We start from the raw sequence: 24,888 nt of genomic DNA, 5'->3' as shown, positions 1-24,888 counted from the left end.
TTTAAAAGGAGACCCTTTACAATTGAGCATTTAAGATAATTCCCATAAATTTAAATGACTTCAAATGGCATATCAAAAGACTTTCTCAATTGCTCAACAGATTACATGCAAATTAAGTTACAAATAACTGCATTTCATTGTGGATTCGAGCAGAATGGCTCTGGTTATGAAAGTGCATCTTTCATTTCAAACATGTGGAAAACAAAGTAGGGAAAAGCACTTGGATTTCACAAGGTCTTTACTTCATTTCTTGGCAAAGTCGATGTCTATAATGTGCGGGAATATTGAGGAAAGCAGCTTCCGATGTACATGATTGAGATAGTATGTTAAGTGATAGGATTGATAACAGTCAGACAAATATGTATGTAAATTAATACAGTGTGAGACATTCACTATTATCTATATACAAGCTCTTTGGCTCCTGAGGTTAGCTGGTACAGAAGCAAGTGACCTAGCAGGATGTAATTCACAGACTGTTGCACTTTTCACCGTTGGCAAGAAGTCCGGGGGGGTGGTGCTGTATTAGCCTGGGTTTGAGAGAGAGAGAGAATGAGAGGGAGGGAGGGAGAGAGAGAGAGAATCTGTATTACTATAGCAATTCTAATCAAGTAGTATTTAGTTTTAATTTTAAAATGTGATAACTCTATGGAGCTGTAGAAACAGTGCAGTCTGCAAAACTTTTTCTTGAGTGTTCATTTTTTGCATTTTTATTGCTCTGATGAATTTAAAACATGTTTATTGCAGAATAAATGCAACATATCAATATCGCTGATGGATGTTTAATATTTCAGTTCAGTTTCTCGGGATGCCTTGTGTTTAGAATAGTCATATTTAAAAAGGCACGGGACTCATTTGTGCGCCTCACTAAAATACAATTAACATATCAATGTATAGTATCCACTTTATAAATAGAAAGCAGTTGCACATTAACATGCAGAACTGCTAATTGTAAATTATCCATAAGTCAGTCATTACATGGATCTGATTATAAACTAGAATATGCCACAACTGTTGAAATTGATGTTTTATGTTTAGACTAAACTGTAAATCAATTCACCTGCAGGTTTTATTTTGGTTATTTATTTTTATGAATGCAGTTCTATTTATATATATATGGCTTTTGAGTGTATCTGGCTCTTTTATAAGCTGATTTAAAATGCATTACAACCAGTGCTTCGTATATCAAGGAGACACTTGTAAAGAATGAGTGTAAACATCATTCCCACACCAGTGCAACATAACACATAATCTGCTGTGCTTCTATCTCATTGAGGCAATAGCTGTTGTTTTCTCCCCATCGTATGAGTCCTTTTACAAAATTGATTATTCTTTCCTCCCCATCCCTCCCTCACTGATCCAAATGCAAATTCAGATATTGCATGTACTTTTATAAGCAAAATAAATTCTCCATAACTCGATATGAGCTTCTCAGAATATATATCAAAATGTACTTCACTTCAAATTACACTACCAGGCTTTTTAATCATATCCAGTTGAGTGCTGGTTGTCTATCCTGTAGTTTGAAAGCCGAGGTGCTGAGGAAAGTGTGTCATTGTGTTACATTTCACGAGCAGTGGAAACAGAAACAACATCAGGTGAAAGGCATCACAGTATTATATCGGTTCCCAGTGCAGATTCATTATGTGGCCAGATTATGCTGTAATATTCTAAACTAGGTTTTCTTTCAGTTTTGTACAAGCAAGGCTTTGTAGAAGATCATTAAAAAGACTAAGAGATTGACCAGGATTTGCCTCAGGGTCATGCATTTGAACTCACAAACTACAGCTTTAATCCGTGGCCCCGCAGTGGACACAGCCTCGATTGAAGCGGCGCTCAGAGATCTCACACACAAAAACAGTTTCCCCCGGAGCGGCGTCCGCTGCTCTCTCCTGAATTCTGCGGCAAGTCTTTCCAAAGAACCAATAAATTCAATATTGAAAATGATGGAGACAATAAAATAAACTGCGGCAGAAATCCAGAAACAAATCTAGTTTTTCTTGCAAAGTGTCACTATTTGTGATTTTTTTGTTTGTCATCCTCACAAAGCTCTGCAGATATGAAACCCAGGAGCTTCAGATCACAGGAAACTCATTTATAGCCCATCATGTGGTTCATAGTCAGACCCTGCGCCCCATAATGACACCCATTTATGCCTAATACACTGAAAACAGTCAAAAAATAGACAGCGCTCACTGGGTTAATTTCATTTTCCATACAGTTCCAGTCATCAGTCAGTAACGATGAACATTAGATTGATACGTGATTTCTTCATAGCTTTATTCTCCCACTGATACACTTTTATTTTGATTAAAAGATGCCAATATGTAATTTTTGATTTTGTGCAGGCAGCCACAGCTTCAGTGCATTCAAATCAGAGATTAATTCATCGTGCTGAGAGGATTTCTGTGTGTTTGCTGTATTTCAGTGGTTAGACATTAATAAAAGAACAGTAAGGAACTAATATTATCAGTTGAAGAAATGCTGAACAGATTTAATTCAAATAGAAAATGAACAACCTGTTTTAACCGTTATCTGTTTGTAAGTTATATAATTACATTTCCTGTGCAATTGTTATTCTTATCTAATAATAATAATAATGCTTGGATAATGCTTGCCCTCCTGATTTTGTTTTTTCCAGTAGCACAATATTTATTCTCTAATGTGTGTCTGACGAAACCAGAGGAGTATCTGAGAAAGAAGGGGGTAAATACAATCTGTGTGGTTGCCTGCTAAGACTGTTACCCTTTCCTTGATGTTTTCAATCAAAGTTGGCTTACCTTCTCCCCACAGGATCATGGGAGTCTCCGCCGCAACATGTTTGACTTCATTATCACTCTGGGAAATATCATTCCCACGTCTCGAGGGGGCTTCTGCATTCACTGGGCTAATGTAGTAAAGCTGTAGGAACGTAGGCATCCATTTGTTGAATAATCGTTGCCTCTGTAAAGCTTGCCTCGGTATTACAATATATAAAATGCTGCTGATTATACATCAGGGAAAAGCCTGCAAGAAACAATTCTAGCATTCTGAGCCACGTGTCTGTGCAGCTGTCAGATGTGTTTTCTCCTTCGATGACCTATGAATGCTTCCTTTGACTTTAGTAACAGGCAGGCCAGAGAGCTGCTTCCGGTGCCATGCTGATGTCAACTAAACCTTTCTGCAGCCATGTGTCTGTACATCTGTGTAACATGCTAGTCCCTATCATGCATATTCAGGGTGGAAAAAATGGTAAAGAAGACCATTAAAAGGAACACTTTACAATCAGCTGTTACTGGCTGGGCTGTTGGTAAATCGGGTCTGGTCAGCACTAGATCTGTCTAGAGCTACTATGAGGTCTGTGAGTGCAGCTCACCTACTTTAAAGATGCTAGCAGTATTTGTCAATGAGTGTGGACTTCAATGTGGCGTACTGAGATGTTTTGAAGGTGTTACAGCGTATTTATACAGTTCAAATACATTGTATTTATACAGGCGCAGGTTCAAAACAAACTTAATTCTTCCTTTCAAAGACATGATCCCGCAGCTTCTGAAAACAGGACAACTGCAAAGTTTAAATATGGGAAAACTTGCTCACTTTTTAGGTTTGCACTGCAGACGTCCCCTGCAGCTTTAACAACACAATGTACAGAAATTAAAAGAAGATTGCAGAGAAAAAGGAAAAGCAGATCCGATCACAATGTGTCCAAACACAGAACAGGTTTGCGCTCAGTTTTTGTGATATCTCTGTGGGATTCTCTCGAGTTGTCAGCATGGTTGATGTTCATTGTGTGTACGATCCATCTCCTACTGCTTAGATAATGACACAAATGTGAGTAATTTGCCTTTTCATAAAGGAACACCCCCCCTTTACAGCTTAAGTGCAAAGCTATGTAACACAGTGAGTAACAAGTTTTATAAAAATAAATAATAATAATAATAATGTATGGCAGTTCCCTTTGTAAAAGCTTCCTCTGCTGTAAGACAATAAATCTACAGTGAAAGTGTGGTAAACTATTAAATAATCCAACTTAAATGAATGATGAACTCTGTCAAAACCTTGGGAGATCTATTCTTCCAATATGCATGTGTATATCTATCAAACAATGATATATGAGATTGCCATTCTGCATGGATTTCAATCTGTAAGTTGATACTCTTCACCCATCCATTGTTTAAGTATATTTAGCATGTTTGGGGTCTGTTGTGGTGAGACCGAGGCCTGTACGTGTGGCATTTGATTTCACGGCTCCATTTTGTGCCAATTGTCTATGAAATCAAAAGTTTGCAAATATCAAGCTTGAAATAGCCTGCTTTCCAAGACAAAGGCCAGACACTTTTCCGTGCATAGTTCGAGCGGCGAGGAGATGGTGGGGCATGTTAAGAGTGGCTTTACGCACAACCCATCTGATCAGGCAGTCAATACTGGTGGTATTAAACAAATCCACACACCTCTCTGGAAGCCCCCGATATTAATTCAAAGCACAGTCTCTGTCACTGAGTAAACAGCGGCACATTCTGACTTCAGCCAACTTTTACTTTTTCTCTTGTCATTTAAGGACACAATAACTCTTAAACTTTTAATCTGTCATTTTTATTTTATTTCACTGAAACCAAAAAGAACAAATTAACAATTCATGAGTTCCGTCTTCTTAAACACATCTTGAAACGTACATCCCTCAAAGACATTAAATAATTTAGTTTCCATTTCTCACGTTCTTCTTTTGTTTTCTCCTCTTGATGCCAAACACATACACGGGGAAACATAATAACAATGCCTTCCCTAGAGAATAATAATAAAAGGTTCATTTAGCCGGACCGTGCCATTGAAAGCGCCGTCACAACAGAAGCTCATATTGTCACTTGAATATGAAATGTTCCTCGGCACTTATCGGTAATTCATTCCCGTCGAAACGCACTAAACCACATTAGCGCAGGCTGCCCTTTGAATCATTTGCAACATATCCAATATTTAAAAATAAAATGAGAGGGGGACCTGTGCATGCCTTGTTTTATATCCCACAGTTTAACCTTGTGCAGCAGATAATAGGATTTACAAAGTGTACAGTAATGTGATGACAGGAGTACCATGACATGAGGGGCGACTGCTGAAAGGGATGGCAATCTCACATGATTCACTTGTTCTTGACCTTGGTTTTAAATATATTTCCTGAAACCTTCCGCATAAATCAGGGGGGCCCATAACCCTTTCTTTACAGGGCCACAAAGTATACTGAGTAATTTTCCTATTACTGCTGAGTTATTGTTCCTCTTAACCTTTCAGCATCACTCTGTTAGTGCGGGTGAAAGCCAAGCTGGCAGAGCGGCGCGTTGTCTGCACTTCCACTGTCCCGAGTCAAGCAAGTGATTTCTACAATAATTACAAGTGTTATGTGTGGACTTCACTCTAAAAAGTCCCTGTGTTTGTACTGCCAACTACAATCTGTATTTGTGAAATCTCTTGATACCTGAGAATTTTTAAGCAGAAGTGGATTTGATCATGTTTTCTTTCAGATAATCTCTGATTGGTAGGAAACAGTAAATATGCCACGGCCCTAAACATTTTGAGATTGAAAGATACTTGACAGGGATTTGTAAGAAACAATTATGGCTGAGCCGTGTTTATTATACATTGGTGTTAGGAACATAAGAACATAAGAACATAAGAACATAAGAAAGTGTCCAGTTGAGAGGAGGCCATCATGCTCGTTTGGTGTCCATTAATAACTAAGTGATCAAGGATCCTATCCAGTCTGTTTTTGAATGTTCCCAAATTGTATCTTCAGCCACATCGCTGGGGAGTTTGTTCAGATTGTGACGCCTCTCTGTGTGAAGAAGTGTCTCCTGTTTTCTGTCTTGAATGCCTTGAAGCCCAATTTCCATTTGTGTCCCCGGGTGCGTGTGTCCCTGCTAATCTGGAAAAGCTCCTCTGGTTTGATGTGGTCGATGCCTTTCATGATTTTGAAGACTTGAATCAAGTCCCCACGTAGTCTCCTCTGTTCCAGGGTGAAAAGGTTCAGTTCCCTCCGTCTCTCCAAGCATTTAAAATAATGTTTAGTGTTTAAGTACTCTCGACGAAGTCCCAGAGTCTGAGAGAAATAACAAAGCCAAAATACTGAAGAGTACAAAACATGTCAGTCTTCAGTTTTATAATATTACAATTGATTCAGAGGTTCTGAATTTCTAAAGCCAGTTTGGGTCACGAAGTTCAAAATGTTTGCAGGGGATACAGAAGGCTGTGCATCTTGTTTAACCTCCCACATAAAAAATATGGTATTCTATCCAAGATGCATCTCTTCACATTGCAGACTTTGGATGCAGCTTTGGCAAGCAGCTTTCAACACGGGGAGACTCTTTGTCTGTCGATAGACTATACAACTCTTGGCCCAACCATGAATGCGCTACTGCTGAAGCTGAAGGAAAATCATTTCAACTAATCATATTTATGGGCAGCGTCGGCCCTTTGCTCAAAATATATATATTTGAAAACGTATATATTTAATTTGGATAGATGTATGAATTATTTGTTTCATGTATTATTGTTCTCGTTTCTGCTTTCTTCTGCAGGGTGTAATTATACCCTGCAGTCCTTGCATAACTCACACAGTATGCGATGTGGAATTAATAGCTCCCTGTTTTGTGTCCTTAAAATATATTTCATTTTAATATGTGGTAAAGAAATGACACTGTATTTGGAGATAAAATCATGACGAATGTTTTGCACCAGAGAGAAAAGCTTTGAAAGATGCCTGGGATAGTCTCTTTGTGTAACGGACTGTATAATACATGGAGGGAGCGCGTCAGACATTATCACTGTGTAACGGATAGCAACTGCATCCTTTTCAATTAGATTTTTTTTTTGTCATGTAAAAAGCATTTTATAACAATATGCAAATCGGTAAGGAATAAAGTAAACAGCCATGAATTTAAATTGACAGTTTTAATATACATGTAGTAGGCAGCACTGTGGAGTAGTGGTTGGGGCTCGGCATTCATGACTGGAAGGTTGTGGGTTCACATCCCGGGTGGGACAATGCTGTTGTACCCTTGAGCAAGATACTTTACTTAGATTGCTCCAGTAAAATACCCAGCTGTATAAATGGGTACAAATGTAAGTTGCCCTGGATAAGAGTGTCAGCTAAATGACAAAAATAATAATTATATATATACACACACACACAAACAGTGTTTTAACTTGAGACTCTTTTATTTATTTATTTATTTATTTATTTATTTATTTATTTATTTTCTGGATATTTTATTTTGATGTTTTGTCAGGATTCAGGGCAGTATCTGAGCTACACCATTCTACTTCACTTGGGGCAAAACCATATCTTCTTACTTACTAAGTAATATCTTAATTGGCAATAAAATGTAGAAAAGAAGTTCGTATGTCAGATAGAGAATAGAGATAGAGAAATAGAGAAACATGGCTGAAGAAGCAATGGCAAAGTCTGCAAGTGTTCATTCTTCTGGTTGTGACTGTTGTGCCTTGTGTTCATCGCACACACAACCCTCGGCACACACACTGCACTGTAATGGCATTGGATTCCTATGATTGATATGACTGATCTTACTACTGCAGTCAAATTAAACATTTAGATGTTAAACACATGTGTTGAAGAGAAACAGTGAAGATACGTGCAAAAGTGTGCATCGCAACTAGTACATTATGTTCTGTTGTAAGAGAAAACTGTAAGTACGAGATGAGATGGATAGGAATATCTTATCAGAACACATTTTCCTCTGAAAAGTGCCTGCCCTCAATATGTTTTAATTAATCCCAGCATCCCAGCGGGAAGAGCCCAGAGTTTATCCTCAAATACAGCCACAGAGGTTGTAATGCAGAGCAAAGACGGACGATCGCAGGAATGACTCTGGCTTCTGCTCAACAGCCCGATTTGGTATCAGTAGTTGTGGCCTTAGAAGTACAGGAAATGTTACTCGGAGTACGCTCTGAAGTAGAAAACAGAAGGTGGAAGGAAATAGCTGGAATTTAAACACAACGGTTGAATACGGGAGGTGGAGCACTTTTTATTTTGCTACAGGATTAATTAGTAATTAGTAATTAATCAGTATCACGTACAAACAAAAACTAAAATACTATTTACCAATATTTTTTTTATTATATTTCTAAGCAGACACTCTTATCCAGGGTGACTCACAATTGTTACAATATATCACTTATTTATATCCTTGGGTAGAATGTATTTATTTTAATAATAAGTCACACGGTCTTGACTTTCATTACAAATTATAGATGGACAAGCATTACCCTCCTAATACAAGCACAATAATGACCACACATTGCAATGTACTACCTATAATATACTGGTATATAATTATCTTAAAATGCTATCCCTAGCAGGATAAATGAATGCCACTTTATTAAATGATATGATGATCATATTAATAGTAAACATTTCTTAGCACACGGATCTTTATTTCTAAAGCTATGTGTATGTCTCTTTTATATCTGGGATGGATTTCACTTTGGCAGCTCTTTATGGAGGCGACTATTACACATCCAATGAAAAAGTAAATCTATATGAGGACATTGAATTTTGCTGGTATTTTATGGAATGCCATTTGAGTCAATATTAAATAAATAAATAAATAAATAAAGAAATATGGCTATGAAATAAATAAATAAATAAATGAGGCAATACATGTATAAATAAATATAAAAATAAATATATAAATGAGTCAATATAAATAGTATTTTTTTTATTATGTTTTTCATAATGCAACATTTCAGAATTTCATGGCACTATTTCATAATGGCACATTTCCATTTGGTATATTCATATGAATGGGCGTGGTTTCTCACAGATTCAGACCAAAGCAGCAGCACATCGAGTCTGTATCGCTGCTGTGCGGACAATAGGGAGGACAGCGGAGGCTCCGACACGCCCTGCTGTTCTTAGCACATCAAACTGGTAGCGTTGAATACAATACAGACGATATTCATTACTACATTATCTGTACCTAGAAATGAAAGAGCATCGTGCTGTAGTGCCGTGATTTTTACGGGAGAGTCTAAAAAGCCTAACGCTGAAAAAAGCTTAATGTGCTTTACACATGACCATTACTTTTCTAACTGTGTATGTTTACATTTGGAAACTTCCTAATGCCATCAATAAAGTATGGAGACATTTAAGAAACATTAACAATACGAGTATGACGTTAAGCGCTGCATATATGTGAATATCACTTAATGTGGAAAAGGCTTAAGGTGGTTAACTGTACTTAAAACATAACCACATGTTAATCCCTATTGTAACCAAGGTGAATTGTGCGAATGTGGGAATAGCTTAACGTGCTTTACTCTACTAACCAATTGGATCCTAACTTTTCTGATGACAAGACCCACTCCTACCAGTCCTGTACAAAAGAGCAGGCACTTAACTGAACATAATCAATATCAAATGCACGTTACATACGCAGTACGAAGTGCGCAGAACCTCAGAGGACCTCGCAAAATCTGGTTTAATTTTCAAACATATCAGCAGTTCATACCCAAGCTTTATATTTGATATAACTTCGCAATACCATTCACATCACCTGTGGTGTTTTTTATCAAAATATCAAAATCTGGTCAAACATTGATGAAAGGGCTATGAGTAAAATTGCTTAACGTGTCTCAGTTCATAAGCTACATGAAAGTGGCTTTAGAATTTTCTCTCACACAGTTATCTACTAATATATGTGTGTTTATGTTTTTTTTGTATTTCAAATCATTAGAAAATTTAAATGTATTTAATTGATAAAAGTACCAAAATAAACTATAAAATGTGAACTGACTGGCTGCTGTCTCACAGCGCGGCTCCCGCCCAACTGAGGTCGCGGGGCTACATACTGGTGAGAGCGTTTACTAGGGCGATGTCCTCCAAATGAAGATATGTCAGTTTTTATGGAAAGAGATACCGATTTTTACAAACCATATCTGTTGTGTCAATGCATTTTAAAAACAAATAATTGTCTAAGCCATCAGTACATATGTGTTAGCCATGCGTATATTGCTACATTTAGTTTGTCTTCCTCCACATTAAACAAATGTGAATAACAGTTTCATACAAAACTCACTCTCTCAGTTCATAAGAAAGAAAGTTAGAACATAAGAACATAAGAAAGTTTACAAACGAGAGGAGGCCATTCAATCCATCGTGCTAAGTTCGCTAAGAACGAGCTCTGCTAGCCCTCCCGGTCCGTGCGTGCAGGCCTCGGTTTTAGATCCCACTACTGCTGGTGGTCTACTACCCTCAGCCCCCTCGGCACCCTCGGACCCCAGACTCCGCATCACCCGTCCCCAGAAACCCCGGCACACGGTGTGATTAAGCCTACGGGCCTACGCAGTGCTTGTATCCGGCACCTGGTGCTCGGAATACAGTGTTCTGTCCGGCAACAGCAAGTTTGCGTTTGGTTGGTGTTGCAGTGCCCCTGTGTCCATAAATGCTGCCAGGTGGAGACGCACTTACAGCGGTTGTTGTGTGCCCCTGGTGCAAACACTGACCGGCGCCCCCGCTGCACGTTTCCCAGTTCACACACGTGTGTGCGCGGCAATAAGCTCCTCTCAGCGGTAAGCACTTGAGCAGGCTCTCGTGTCCGCTGTGTATATAGTTAATTTGTCAACACAGTAGAGCTCATGTTGCCCTGCGTTAGCGGGTCTAACCAGCAGGCGTCAACTGCTCCTGTGTGCCATGGGTGGCACATGAGTTTGTTTCCGTGCCCCGTGGTGTATGTAGTTCATTTGTACGAAATCTTGTCAGCACAACAGAGCTTTTCCACTCTGTACTATTCAGTTGAGTTGGATGGTCCTGTGCTGCACGCAATATGTATATTTTGTATATGGTTGTTCAGCTTGGCTACTCTGTTGACTAGCCGGCTGTGTATTATGTTGTGCTTTTCAGTTGGTCTGTGGCCCCGCTCCTGTTGCATCAGGGGTCCACTGCCATGATATGCGCGGAGGTCACACAAGGTGCTTGATTGCCCGCGCCAGACATTGTGCAAGTAGATATACAGCCTCACTCCTAGCTGCACTAGTAGACAGCAGCTGGCAGCCGGCCTTGCCAAATTAGAGAGTTAACCTCTGTAGCCCCACTCTGTACATGTTGATTCTAGACAGTTTCCGGTAAGAGTGTGACTACGGTTCTCGCTCCTGGGCGGCTCAGGTGTGGCCCTGTGGGGCCCCTGAGGTTACTGTCTGGAGTTGTGTTGCCGAGGCCCCTAGCGATGCACCTCGGGGCAGGCTCCCTTATCAGCTCGCTGCCTCCGCCCTTGCGATGGTATTGTTATACAGTAACCCCTCCCCCTTGGGCTTCCGACTTGAAGGATAACAATAGGTTGTGAATGCAACCCCGGTTATCTGAAAAAGGAAGCACTGCCAAGGGTTGCAAGGTCACGGCAAAAGAGGACGAACCTGCGCTGACGTCACGTTTTATAGAACAGGAAGTGGAAGGACCTGTTCTGAGTGACGAGTGCAGGGGCCAATGGCAGCTTTGATAGAGTGACGTTTCGATCGGGTTCCTACGGAAGTGCGCAGAAACCGCTCCCCCTTGGGCAGTGCTTCCTTTTTCAGATAACCAGGGTTGCATATGCAATCTATCGTTTTACGCGTTTTCATTCCTCCCAGCGCAAGGTGCTCATGCTAATTAAAGCACTTATCGATTAATAATCTCCCAATTAATCATTTCAGCCTCAGAAAGCTGATTGTGTAAAATGCACTTATATATACTCACAGGCAATGTCTTGCATGTAAGACAGTGTATTTGTGTGTGATCATTTATTCTACCATCAGCGTTTACGCTTTACTCTCAGTATTAATTGATCACTCAGACAACAGGGCTTCTACACAGCCTGTGTGAGATAATCTGCACTCCTTTATAACAGTCTGTGTCTTTCATTCACTTTCCTGAGGGGAAGAAATATTTATTTTTAACATCCAGTAGATGGAGGTAATAAGCCTTTCATATCTTTTTTTCATGGCTCAGCAAAGATGCACAACAGGCTAAATCAAAAAGGGAACAAAACCAAAAATAACACCCCCATAACTCCAGTGACATCTGCAATGAATACTGCATTACAGCGCATCAATGAAACCTTTTTGGGGTAACTGGAATCAATAATTCACCAATTGCTCCTGGTTTCTCTCTCTCTCTCATCATGAATTTCAGTCTAAGCACTCAAAGCACTTCAAAAAAGGTGCACAGCATAAAGCATGGGCTTATTATAGAGTATTGTTGTATGTTGTATAAAATATGTCGGATAGAGCTTAACACAATAAACGTACATTTCCACTGGTGTATCACTGCCGTTAACCCAGACAGACAAAAGCTCTGTCTTGTTCTGAGCAGTTTGTTTTATCAAAGAAAGTCAGCAATGCTTATTAAATGCAGATGTGCCTTTTTGAGTAAATGGCATCCCATGTATTTCCCAAGGAAGAGTCTATATTTAACTGGGGCAAAGTCTCTCAAGGGTAAAGAGAGGAGAGGCTAATCACAGCATGCGTCCATGTCTTTGAGATTATGTTAATTCCCCAGTAACACCTTGCTGTGATGTATGCCATTGACCTTACAACAATGCAGGCGAAGATAACGTGTTTTTCCACCTGAGTTATGCTTTTTTAAACGAAGCAACGTGGTGTGCTCCACTGGAGTACGCCTCTGATGAAAGGCACTGTCCGCAAACTGTGACCTTTGAGTTAATGGGAAGGGGGTGGTGGACTTTGCGTCCTCGGGAAGTAGCCCAGGAAGAGGACGGTGAAGGTGCTCTTTGAGCTTCAGATCACCAGGATGCGATGCACTGCTTTTATCTGGGAGTTTGACTTCCTTCTGCCTCTTTGGAAGTTATTCAGCTTTACAGCATGCAACCCCTTGTTAAAGGTCATATTTAAGAGTCTGACTAGACTTGCTGGTCTTTCTGTTATTATTTATCCTCTTCAGTCTCTTGTTTTTCTCCTCCTGCCTTGCTTTCCAACTTGATCTGCACTTAAAAACTAGAGTTTATGAAAGTGTGAGGGTTCACATTCAATACGATCTTCTCCGTTTTGACATCTATATAATATGTGCCTTGATTTAAATTGAGTAATAAAGTAGTTAAATAGATTTGGTGTTATTTGCGAGTTTTCTTTCATTGTACATTGTAGACTGAAAACAAAACATGGTCACACTTTACAGTAATGGACACAAATTCCTAATGAATTACTGTCTGAATGGCACATACTGTAAATAACACAGGGATAATATGTGGACGTCCTCTATGCACTAATGTTGGTTATCTGTGCAACAGCTGTGGGGATTAGGATTGGGATCAAGATAAGGGTCTGGGTATCAAACCAGGGTTTGAGGTTTGCATCAGAACTCAGATATTGAAATATTATTCCTCTGGTATTCCTACAATAATCGATGAGGAATTGCGACAATTATTGTAAAGTGTTAACGGTACCAAATATGTTATATGAGGTGTGTGACACTACTTCACAATGATGGGCTCACATCCTGGCATTTTAATCAGTGTTACAAGACCTGTGTGAGAACCTCACAGACTCATAATAAGGAACTATAAACTGTTCTCTTTGGAGATCAAACCAGAGGAGCTTTCCCAGATCAGCAGGGACACACGCACCCAGGGACACAAATGGAAATTGGGCTTCAAGGCATTCAAGACAGAAAACAGGAGACACTTCTTCACACAGAGAGGCGTCACAATCTGAACAAACTCCCCAGCGATGTGGCTGAAGAGACAATTTGGGAACATTCAAAAACAGACTGGATAGGATCATTGAGTTATTAATGGACACCAAACGAGCACGATTGGGTGAATGGGCTCCTCTCGAATGGACACTTTCTTATGTTCTCCAGGATATCAGTAACAAAACTACTTTGGGTTACCTTCTGCAGCAGTTTATTTAATAAAGAAAAGCATCTTAATGTTTTACATCAGCCCTAGCTCAGGTTTCACCCCTTAAGCAGTGCTCTGTGGAGAGACAATGCACACAGATGAGATGGGATTCTTGCATTTTGTAAAGGCCTAACATGGCTTCAGACCGCTGAAAATTCTTTCTGGTCTAAAGCATCTGAGTTAACTACTTGGCTCAAAGGAGCCAGGATGGCACATCCCCTCGCTGGGTCCAGGCACAGATACCGGTGCTAATCTCCAGATCTGCGACAGAGCTGGAGCTGCACGGTCTGGATGCAGCTGAATGTGTGAAAGGCAGAAAGAGAGGCAGCTGCTACTTTTCACAGCAAGAAATATGCCTTTGAGTGGATGGTCAAACTCTGTGGGGGACTGAAGAAAAAGATGCATTCTCATATTGTATTGTGTCATATCAGCTGCTATGATTACAACAAAACCTGGCTGAATCTTAGAGGGATGCTATTCATCCTTGATCAATTATTGCTCTGTGTTCACATTAATTTGTATGGTAGCATACTGCATTCTGTCATTTAACTAAAAATAATGTTTTTAAACTACTGTTTTGACATTTTTGTTCTTTATGCAGACTTGGGTACTTTTAATTACTTACTTATTTTGCTCCGCAGCACATACAGAAAAAAACATTTATTTCTATTTCTATTTCTAAGAAATGATAGTATTTTAATGTTATTTGAACGTATCTGTCACATACTTTTCACAGCAGTATCTGTAAATAACTTGTCAAGTCTCATTTTACACATTATCTGCTTCTCACAGTGATTACACTTTGTGATCTATGAATTATCACACCTTCCCGTTATGTCAATGCAGTCTTAGCTCGGTTTATTTTCTCCTTATTGCCCAAATGTGTTCATTTCTTTCTTCACTGCAAATTTAAAGACACAGTGGGTCTAATCCTATTTAATCTCTTTCCTGAGTTTGCCCGCATTTTATAAACACAAACCTAAGGTTAATACATTTGTGTCTTCATTCAGAACTGCATCAAAACAAATTATTCAATATTTTACTTGAGCTAGTTTTAAACATTTAACAACAAACAATGAAACAATACTGAACGTTTAAATATTTACAGATTATTCTGTACCTACACATCTTTGAAGAATTTGCTTTTCGAACAATCTTCAATTTGATCACACAAATCCCCCAGTGATAAGTCAGTTTAATTGAAATGCAGTTTGAGAAGAGCCTTCTTTCTGGGAATGCAAGCGGAGAAACCTTTTCTCTTTCGTTAAACGGTGGATGTTTACCCAGCTGATTGAACGCGGTGCTCTCTGTGCAGCTCAAACACACCTATATGGATCAGACGGTCATTACAGCGCGGGCAGATCTTTACAAATTGTTCAAGCACATCTTTATCTCCTGTAAAAACATTCATAACTGAAGCAACGCTCATTGTTTGATAACAGAGAGATCATCTTTGTGATTAACGGAGGATTCTTTTTGGTTTTCTGTAATTTATGGATGGATGGAGGTATTTATTCATCTATTCAAGTCTCTTCTGTTAACCTGCTACACTGAGCCCTCCTCAGGACTGGCCTCATTTCCAGCTGCTCACAGTTTGTTTTTCCCAGTGACCGAAGTCCTCCGATGTGACTGCAATGCTCACAAGAGCCCCACTCGGGGGCCACTTCTTTGACCTAATTTTACTTCTCAAGTTGCTCCTACACTCAAAACTTTAATTTAATAAGTCACAACTATTTTTTTTAACTGATTGCTTTGCTTCATAAGCTACTCTGTTGCATTTTTACTTTTTTTGGTATTGCAACCCCTCCATCATCTGTCTTGCAAACATATTACTGAATGTAATCTGGAAATGACGCAAGTTGCACTGATGGATTTGTGGATTGGCAGTGTCATGTACTTGCTTCTTAATGCATCTTTTAGAAATAAATAACTACATTGAACATATTTAAATACAATATGCCAGTCAGGAGTTTTCTTTCTGATGGACGCAACTAAGGTTTGAATAAACTGTCTTATGGCAAGCCAAATTATCATTTAGAGAGATCTCAAAATTATTTCAAGATATCTTGAATTGAATTTCAGATTTCTTTAAACCTTTTACAGATATCTAATTAAGGTGCCTTCAAAAGATATCTATAAATGTACTTTTAAATAAGATATTTAAATGGTTAGCAGATAGCTTTAAATGATTTAGATATCTTGAAATGTTGTATCTGTAAAGCATTTAAAGATATCTTGAAATATTTGCAGATATCTTTAAAGAATTAAAGATATCTCTAAATGATAATTTGGCTTGCCATATGTCCTGAAAACCTCTCCTTCCTGGCCCTCCCCGGTGCTGCACAGTAAATATGTTTAATTGTATTGAAGGTCAGCATTTTGTGCAGCTGGTTCATCTGTCACTATGCACAGCGAGAACCTGCCTGTCTGAGGATGACAATCATTTTAATTCTACGGTATAATAATATCTGTCCACATGCCTGGCAGGCAGCAGACGCAACCTGCAGCTCGGCCCAATGCAAATCATCTCAAACTTCCTCCGTGATTTCAGACTTGATCTGTTGCGCTGGTTCTGCTAACGATGTAAATCTGTTTGCTGAAGTGCAAGTGTTTGCTTCAGCCAAATTGATCAAAACAGCATTCTGGAGGTCTTGCATCTGATTCCTCGTGTCATAGTTGATATGTGCTCTTGCATTACATTAGACACAGTGTATGATTTGCATTGTCCTTCCACAGTGTAAATGGAGATGCTGTGTCTCAGTGTTTATCCACTAGTTGTGTGAAGGTGGATAGTGTGTGATATTCCAAGTTCCAAAGTTTTTTCCAAAATTGTAATAATATAATATAATGTAAGAAAATATGAATTGAATCAATCATGTATTTCCCATTTACCTTTTTCGATTTCCATCTTTATTGAAGAAGGGATGATGATACACAACATCTGAATCCCTTCTTCAGAAGTCTTCACGTTATTTTCCCTCCATGTCGTGATTTTGATCGAGTCGCAATGTGACAATATGATGCATCTCTGATTAACAAGCACTCGCGCCATCCTGTTTTAAGCACATTTGGCTTGCATGTTTGTTTCTGCTTCGTCTTGTGTTCTGTTTGATCTAAATAACCCTGCTATTTTCTTATTTTTTAATCACAGTTTGGACAAATACCTTCCTTCGTCTTCACTTGTCAGAGGCAAACAGGCAGTTTCTTATGATTGGCAGCCGTGGATAAATATAGCTTGGGCAACAATGTGACAGTTTCCTTTGCAGGTATGTTTTAAATCAAAACAGAACAGACTGATACAGTGTGAAGCAGCTTAGATTGGGTTTGTAGATCCATGTTTTCATGTTTATAAAGCAATCTAACTACATTCATGGGATGCAGGTGGCAAAGCAATGAAGACAGAATTGAAAGAATCCCAAGCTGACTAATTATAGCCATAGATAATAATAAAAATAATATCATATATCATGTTCAATACATCTTTTAATCAAAACCTCATTGAAATCAGTGGTGTAGCAGTGAAATATACATCCCTGCTGAACTCAAGTCAATCACCTGGAATCACTAAAGGGAGTCAAAACTTCCACCTACAATTGTTTACACACATACCTACGTATATACTAGCAGTCTGATGCTGCCTGAATAAAAACTAAACATTTCAAGTTACCAGTTGTTAAAAAAAAAGAAAACCACTTAACAATAGGGGTTTGCTGTGTCAGCATTTTACTGCTGGTAGGCTTTTGTGTGAGCGGCTGCTCCCCACCTGTCTGCGAGAACAAATCTCGAAATAATTGAGGCGCGGATAAAGGTTCGCAGCCGACAACCCATCCTCAAAGCGATGTGTCTACAGGCACATCCTGCTTCCTCTGAGCCCCAGGGGAGCAGCGACAGAGGCACTATATTACAACTTTCTTTTTCAACTTTAACTTGGCGTTGCAGAAAATCATTCCTGTTCACTCCAAGGACCCCTGCCCTATATTTAGCACACAGCAGGTGCCACATCTCATCAGTAATTTCCTGCGCAATTCATGAACATTGTGGTTACAGCTGAACACTCGTCAGCACATGTTAAACCGCATGTCAGACGTATTACTGATATATTTTTGAATGGGGACCCAGTCCTAAATACTCCAATATTAATATCCTAGCACAGGTAGTCTTTTTAAATGCCTGTGTGATTTGATTTTCCTGTAAGCAATCAGTGCTAAATCTCAGTGTTAGCGTTAGCTGACAACATTACACAGATGCCATGCAATTTTAATATATTCCAGATCTGCATACATCACAATTTCATCTTTAATTTGAATCCGAAACAGGGTAGTAATTTGTGGAACATCTAACTTTTTCCACATGGGGCCAATTTATGCCTGTTTGACTAGATTGTGAACCCTTCTGTCTCACAAGAAGCAGAACAAAAGCCTTTCCAGAACTTAAATTGTACCCCTCTGGTATAATTAATTTATTCCTTGATTCTGTTTTGACAGCAGCTTTGCAGTCACTGGTTTCTTTAAGGCGCAGGGGCAGGAGAGCGACGGAGAGGCTGAAGTCTTTCTATCATGAGCTCAGCGGGACTGAACTCTCCCTGACCCTGGTGTGACACGACAGTGACACCAGTTTTTGTCTTCTTGTCTTCAGCCCGACCCTTGGGTTTGAAGGAGTGTCATAGTATTGTCACTGCCTTGTCATGAGTGGAACTGATATATATATTCATTCATGGAATTCATTTCCCCTCAGGTAGCGACCTTGTATACCTGACAAAATGTCTATAAAAGATGACAGGCACAGAAAAGCTTGAATAATCGTGGATTCTACTTATATTACTGTACTGCTCTAGTGAATACTTTTAAAATCGAGTTTAGGAGTCATTTTGCTGAAGAAAAATTCTTAAAAAACGTTGTTATTCAAAAGTTCTCGAAGAGGAAACAGTTTTAAGGTTGTAAAGCTGAGGCATACGTTATAAAGTCTACTGGATTTGCTGAGAAGTATATGTGTAAATGCCCTTTTGCCTTATTGTAAACATAGCGTACACAAATGGTATTGCGTGTGTATAGATTTGTGTTGTATTTTTAATTGTATGCTGTGTTCCATGTGGTAGAAACAGGAGAGTGTCTCTGATGTGTTTTCTCTACAGTTCCTTCTGACTTGTTAACTGTGACTTCCTGTCCGTGCAGATGCTGTGTGGTGTTGGCGGTACAGGCAGCTTTGTGGTGCTAAACGCCTCGTCTTCTGAGTGTGACTGGCTCTCTGATTCTTAAACACGTGTCATTCTGAGCCTTCGACCCGTTTCTGACATGTGTCTTTCAGCCAAATTAATAATAGATCACGTGTGCCCTGCACTTCAAAATAGTCATACAGAATGGAGAAGAAGAATAGAAATATGAAGACTCCCACACCCACTCATGTTTAGAGCATAGCATGCCTTCAGGAAAGCGATTTACCAAATTGAAGGGTTGTGGATCAGACATCAAACATACATACTGTGGATGACACAGAACATTTTGTGTCCTTTCTTTCTTTTCAGTCCAAACAGCTCCCTAAAGGAGACGAAACACTACTGGAGCGCCTAGGGCACAGAGAAAACATAACACCTGGGTTGTCTTGAGTCTCGTACCCTCTCCCATGTTCACAGGCCTGATTGCACCGTGACCTTTCAGCTGCACCGCTTTCCACCAGGCAAACCACCACTAGTATGCTGTCGGCAGAGGAGATCCGTGCAAAATCCATAGTGCAGCGGCGTCACGGCCTGTCCGCACTGCGCTGAACTTTTCACTTTCAGGGCAACGTTAAGGTCGTCCAATTTTAATGAGTGGATAACAAAAGGGCGTGAGGAAGAATAGGTTCCAGTTTAACTCAGGACGAGATTTACGCAAACACATTATGTATATATATATATATATATATATATATATATATATTGTTTTTTTCTCACTGACAGGAAATTGTCACACATTGTATTTCAAATCATCAGTAGCCAACATTTCTAGTGTCTGGTATGTATGTGTGTATGTAGATTTGGTGTAATTGATGGTCAAATGTAAATTGACATACTCCTATCTCAGGAGCAGTCATTAATAATATATGTATTTTGTTCTTACTCAGCTACATTAACCACATACCCTACTGTAACGACTGCTTCTTCACAAACTATTTCCCACAGATTATCTGCCACAAATGATTGCTATGACTGGTAGCATGCAGAGACACTTCATTCACACAATAACCTTCTTCAGAATCCACTTTTTAATGTAATCTTTCGAGTCGGAAGCACTTCCCAAGGGGGAGGGGTTTAGCTTGCAACATCATCGAAACATCTTCCTATCAAAGCTGCCTATTGGCCCCCATGTGAGTCACTCAAACAGTCCCTTCCTGTTTCCTGTTTGTTTAGAAAGTGACGAGCACATGGGAACTTCCTCTTTGCCTCCTTCACCTTGGGCCAGACGTGAGATGACCTCTCTGTGTTCTTGTCTTTCCGTGGCCCATGAGGCTCAGGTTCCTGGCTTCTCATATCCCCTGTCCGCCCTTGTCAGCGCGTCCCAGTGAGTTCCCTCGGACGGAGCTCCTCTGAACCGCTTCCCTTCCAACCGGACTGTGCCTTCTAGTCGAGTTCTGCTCTTGGTCCTGTGACTGCCCTGTTGAGACTCTTCCAGGTGTTGTTCATGCCGCCTTGCAGGTGTGTTGCCTCACGAAAGCGCCCTGCATATGGTTTGTTCATTAAGTATTGTTTACTTTGTGTGGCGGGGGTGCATTTGGACATTGGGACAGTAGATCTGTTGCCCTGCCCTCAGCTGTGCTAGTGGAGCAGGAGGCCACTGGTACTGTATTCAGCCGAGGGCATTCGAACTGGTTCCTGTTGCCCCGCTGTGTATATCATTAGTTTGGTACAACACAGTAGAGCTTGTTGTTGCCCCGCTCCGAGCTGTGTTGGTAGAGCAGGAGGCAGAAGACTGAAGAAGAGTAACTACAAGAGTAACACCAGGTTGCGCTCGACACCATAGCTTCAAAACATGCAGTTACTCTTCTTCAGTTTTCTGCCTCTGCCAGCAGCCAGATCTAAACTAAGGGCCGGGATTCCTCTTTGGAGAATTGTGTACTCCGCTGTACACACGGCAGTCCCTCCAATACAATAATCATGTAAACTAATAGCAACAGTTCTGGGTGGTGAAAAAACTTTTTATGACTACAAACCAATGGATTGTTTTGGAAAAAAAGTTTGAGTGGGCCAACGAATGTGCAAATGTGCATTATTTTTTAATGATTTTCCTGACTTTTCTGATTTCCCCCATTGACTTCCAGCAAAGCAGCTCCAGAGTTAATTTTTTTAGGAAATAGCAACTGGTTAGTCCTATTATTTGGTTCAAATGTGGTGGAGCTAATCTAGCTTCCCTTCCCACGTCATGCCTGCAAAGTGTATGATTTCATCTTCCCATCTTCAATGTGGCCTTCTGGGTCTTTTGTCACCTCTCAGGATCTATTCAATAACTTCCTCTGTCCATCTCTGATCTGTTCTCATTGCAGTGTATCCAGTGCATCGCCATTTTAACATCTTCACTCTATCAATTATGTCACATATCTTGGTTTGTTCTCAGATCCAATCATTTCTGTTTCTGTCTCTTCTTGTCAATCCAAGCAGACATCTTTCCATGTTTCCTCGTGTCGTCCGCAGTTTCTGTATTATTTCTGAATTCAGTGACCAGGTTTCAGAGCCATAAGTGACCCCTGGTTGTCTGCATTGATCTAATACTCTCCTCTTCAGGCAAGTGGGAAGATTTCCTTTCAACAGCGATTTCTTCCAAATGTCCTCCATCCCATTTTCACTCTTCTTTTGATTCCATCCATAATATCTCCATCTACACTGACTTGCTGTCCAATAACGTTTGACTTCTTCAAGTGTACGAAAATCTTCCCTAGATTTAACAAAAATGTTACACGTGACTTTTGTTTTACTCAGGTTCATTTAAAGTTCTTGAAATTGAAGCTGCAAGTCTTTGGGTGTTTATATATATATTTTGAAATTATTCGACCTTTGTGACATGGTGCATCATCCTGCTGGAAGTAGCCATCAGAGGATGGGTACATGGTGGTCATAAAGGGATGGACATGGTCAGAAACAATGCTCAGGTAGGCCGTGGCATTTAAACGATGCCCAATTGGCACTAAGGGGCCTAAAGTGTGCCAAGAAAACATCCCCCACACCATTACACCACCACCACCAGCCTGCACAGTGGTAACAAGGCATGATGGACCATGTTCTCATTCTGTTTACGCCAAATTCTGACTCTACCATCTGAATGTCTCAACAGAAATCGAGACTCATCAGACCAGGCAACATTTTTCCAGTCTTCAACTGTCCAATTTTGGTGAGCTTGTGCAAATTGTAGCCTCTTTTTCCTATTTGTAGTGGAGATGAGTGGTACCCGGTGGGGTCTTCTGCTGTTGTAGCCCATCCGCCTCAAGGTTGTATGTGTTGTGGCTTCACAAATGCTTTGCTGCATACCTCGGTTGTAATGAGTGGTTATTTCAGTCAAAGTTGCTCTTCTATCAGCTTGAATCAGTCGGCCCATTCTCCTCTGACCTCTAGCATCAACAAGGCATTTTCGCCCACAGGACTGCCGCATACTGGATGTTTTTCCCTTTTCACACCATTCTTTGTAAACCCTAGAAACGGTTGTGTGTGAAAATCCCAGTAACTGAGCAGATTGTGAAATACTCAGACCGGCCCGTCTGGCACCAACAACCATGCCACACTCAAAATTGCTTAAATCACCTTTCTTTCCCATTCAGACATTCAGTTTGGAGTTCAGGAGATTGTCTTGACCAGGACCACACCCCTAAATGCATTGAAGCAACTGCCATGTGATTGGTTGGTTAGATAATTGCATTAATGAGAAATTGAACAGGTGTTCCTAATAATCCTTTAGGTGAGTGTATATATATATATATATATATATATATATATTAGTGAATGTTATCTAAGAACACCATGAATAATGTTTTTAATGAAAAAACAGCAAAGTTAATAAACAAAAAATGTAAATGCAGCATAAAGGAAAAATGCCACTGGCATTCATATTAGCACTTGAATTGGGCAATTTCACAGTTGGAATATTACAAATAGCTTGAACTTGTAGACCATGCATTATTGAAGCCCCCTGTGTAGTATTGGTTTGCTTGCTTATCCATATGATGTAAATACGCACTGATGGGACAGCATATATACAGACGGGTGACAAATGAAAGGAAAAACCTGAATAAATGAGTGGAGGAACATAACGAATGCAGATGCCTCCAAACAGGTGTACTGCATGATACAATTAAGCAATTAACATCCTATCATGCTCTGTGGCATGTATACAAATGCTGAGCAGGCCCAGCTGACCTCGATTTTGGATCAAGATGGCAAGAGGAAAGGATCTAAGTGACTGAAAGAGGGGACATTATTGGGGCACGAATGGCAGGAGCTTCAGTCAGACAGACGCTCAACTGGCTCGTGTTCTGGGTGAGTGCATGTGTGGGACACCAAGAGAACGGGACAGGCCTGACTGCTGGACCCCTACAGTGAGGGGGTCCGGAGGCTCTGTTATGCTTTGGGGGGCATTTTCCTGGCATGGTTTGGGTCCGCTTGTCCCCTTAGAGGGAAGGGTCACTGCAAATCATTACAAAGTTATTTTGAGTTATCACCTTTATCCACATTTCTATCCTGATGGGAGTGTCTCTTCCAGGATGACAATGCCCCATCCACAGGGCACAAGGGTCACTGAATGGTGTGATGAGGATGAAAATGATGTGACTCATATGCTATGGTCTTCCGTCACCATATCTCAACCCAGTTGAACACCTATGGGAGATTGTGGACCGACATGTTAGACAGCGCTCTCCACCACAATCATCATTCCCCAAATGAGGGAATATCTTTTGGAAGAATGGTGTCCATCCTTCCAGTAGTGTCCAGAGACTCTAGAATCTGTGCCAAGAGCATTGAAGCTGTTCTGACAGCTCGTGGTGCCCAGCACCTTACTGAGACCTTACTTAATGTTGGTTTTTCCTTTAATTTGCCACCCGTCTGTGTATTATTATATATATATCTCAATTAAACCATGCTACAATTAAGGGATTTTAATACTGCGATATTACATTGCCATTGTTCATGAATTATATTTAAATAGTATCTATGTGAACACTGTTGCCTGACACAGGTTGTTTTTTTAATGTAGTTTATTCATTTGATTTTGCTTCTGTTTTTTTTCTCAGAGATTAGGGGATTGCGGCACTGGTGCAAGCCCTGGGGAACGTCACTTGACTCAATTATTGAACTTGCACTGCTCTACCTATTCAATTTCTTCCTCATATTCATGTAGCTGTGTGTTTGCAAATTTATTCTATCACCCGCGCATTGTAGCGAGCTTCCTGTCTCCCCCTGGACACTCTGGAAAATGAGGTTCCTGCCCCCCAGCGTGTTTATCCTGGAGTGAAATTTTAATTAAATTAAGACACAAGTGTAAAACAAATAGCAGAAGGATTAAGATAGTCCCGGACGCACGGCGCTGCTGTCGGATGTGCCCATGCATACCGATGCGCTCGTGTGCAGAGCAGGGCGGTGCAGAGCCGGAGACGCTCGCTGGGTAGATGGAGAGAAACGGCTTTATTCGTTTGGCCAGAGGGGACATCTTGGTCAGGGCTTTGGAAATTCAGCATCTGTTTGCATTACAGATACACGTCTATCACCCGTGTATCTCTACTGACTTTTTTGAGGGTTACTCCCACCCCCCAGAAAATAAATAAATAAATAAAACATTATTGGAACTAAATTATATTTTTCATACATTCAATGATTTAGAATTAAAACATTAGCCCATTTGTAACATTGGAATTTAACAAGCAGAAGATCTGGCCCATAAAATGAGGCTCAGAAGAAGATTGGCACACAACCATCTCTTAGTTTCAACTCGAACACACTCAACGGATTGACAATACTAATCCCAAATCAAACCCATTACGTTCCTACACAACCTTTGCC

Source organism: Amia ocellicauda, chromosome 9 (assembly GCF_036373705.1).
Source record: "Amia ocellicauda isolate fAmiCal2 chromosome 9, fAmiCal2.hap1, whole genome shotgun sequence".
NCBI classification, from domain to species: Eukaryota; Metazoa; Chordata; class Actinopteri; order Amiiformes; family Amiidae; genus Amia; species Amia ocellicauda.
This window is presented reverse-complemented; position numbering follows the sequence as displayed.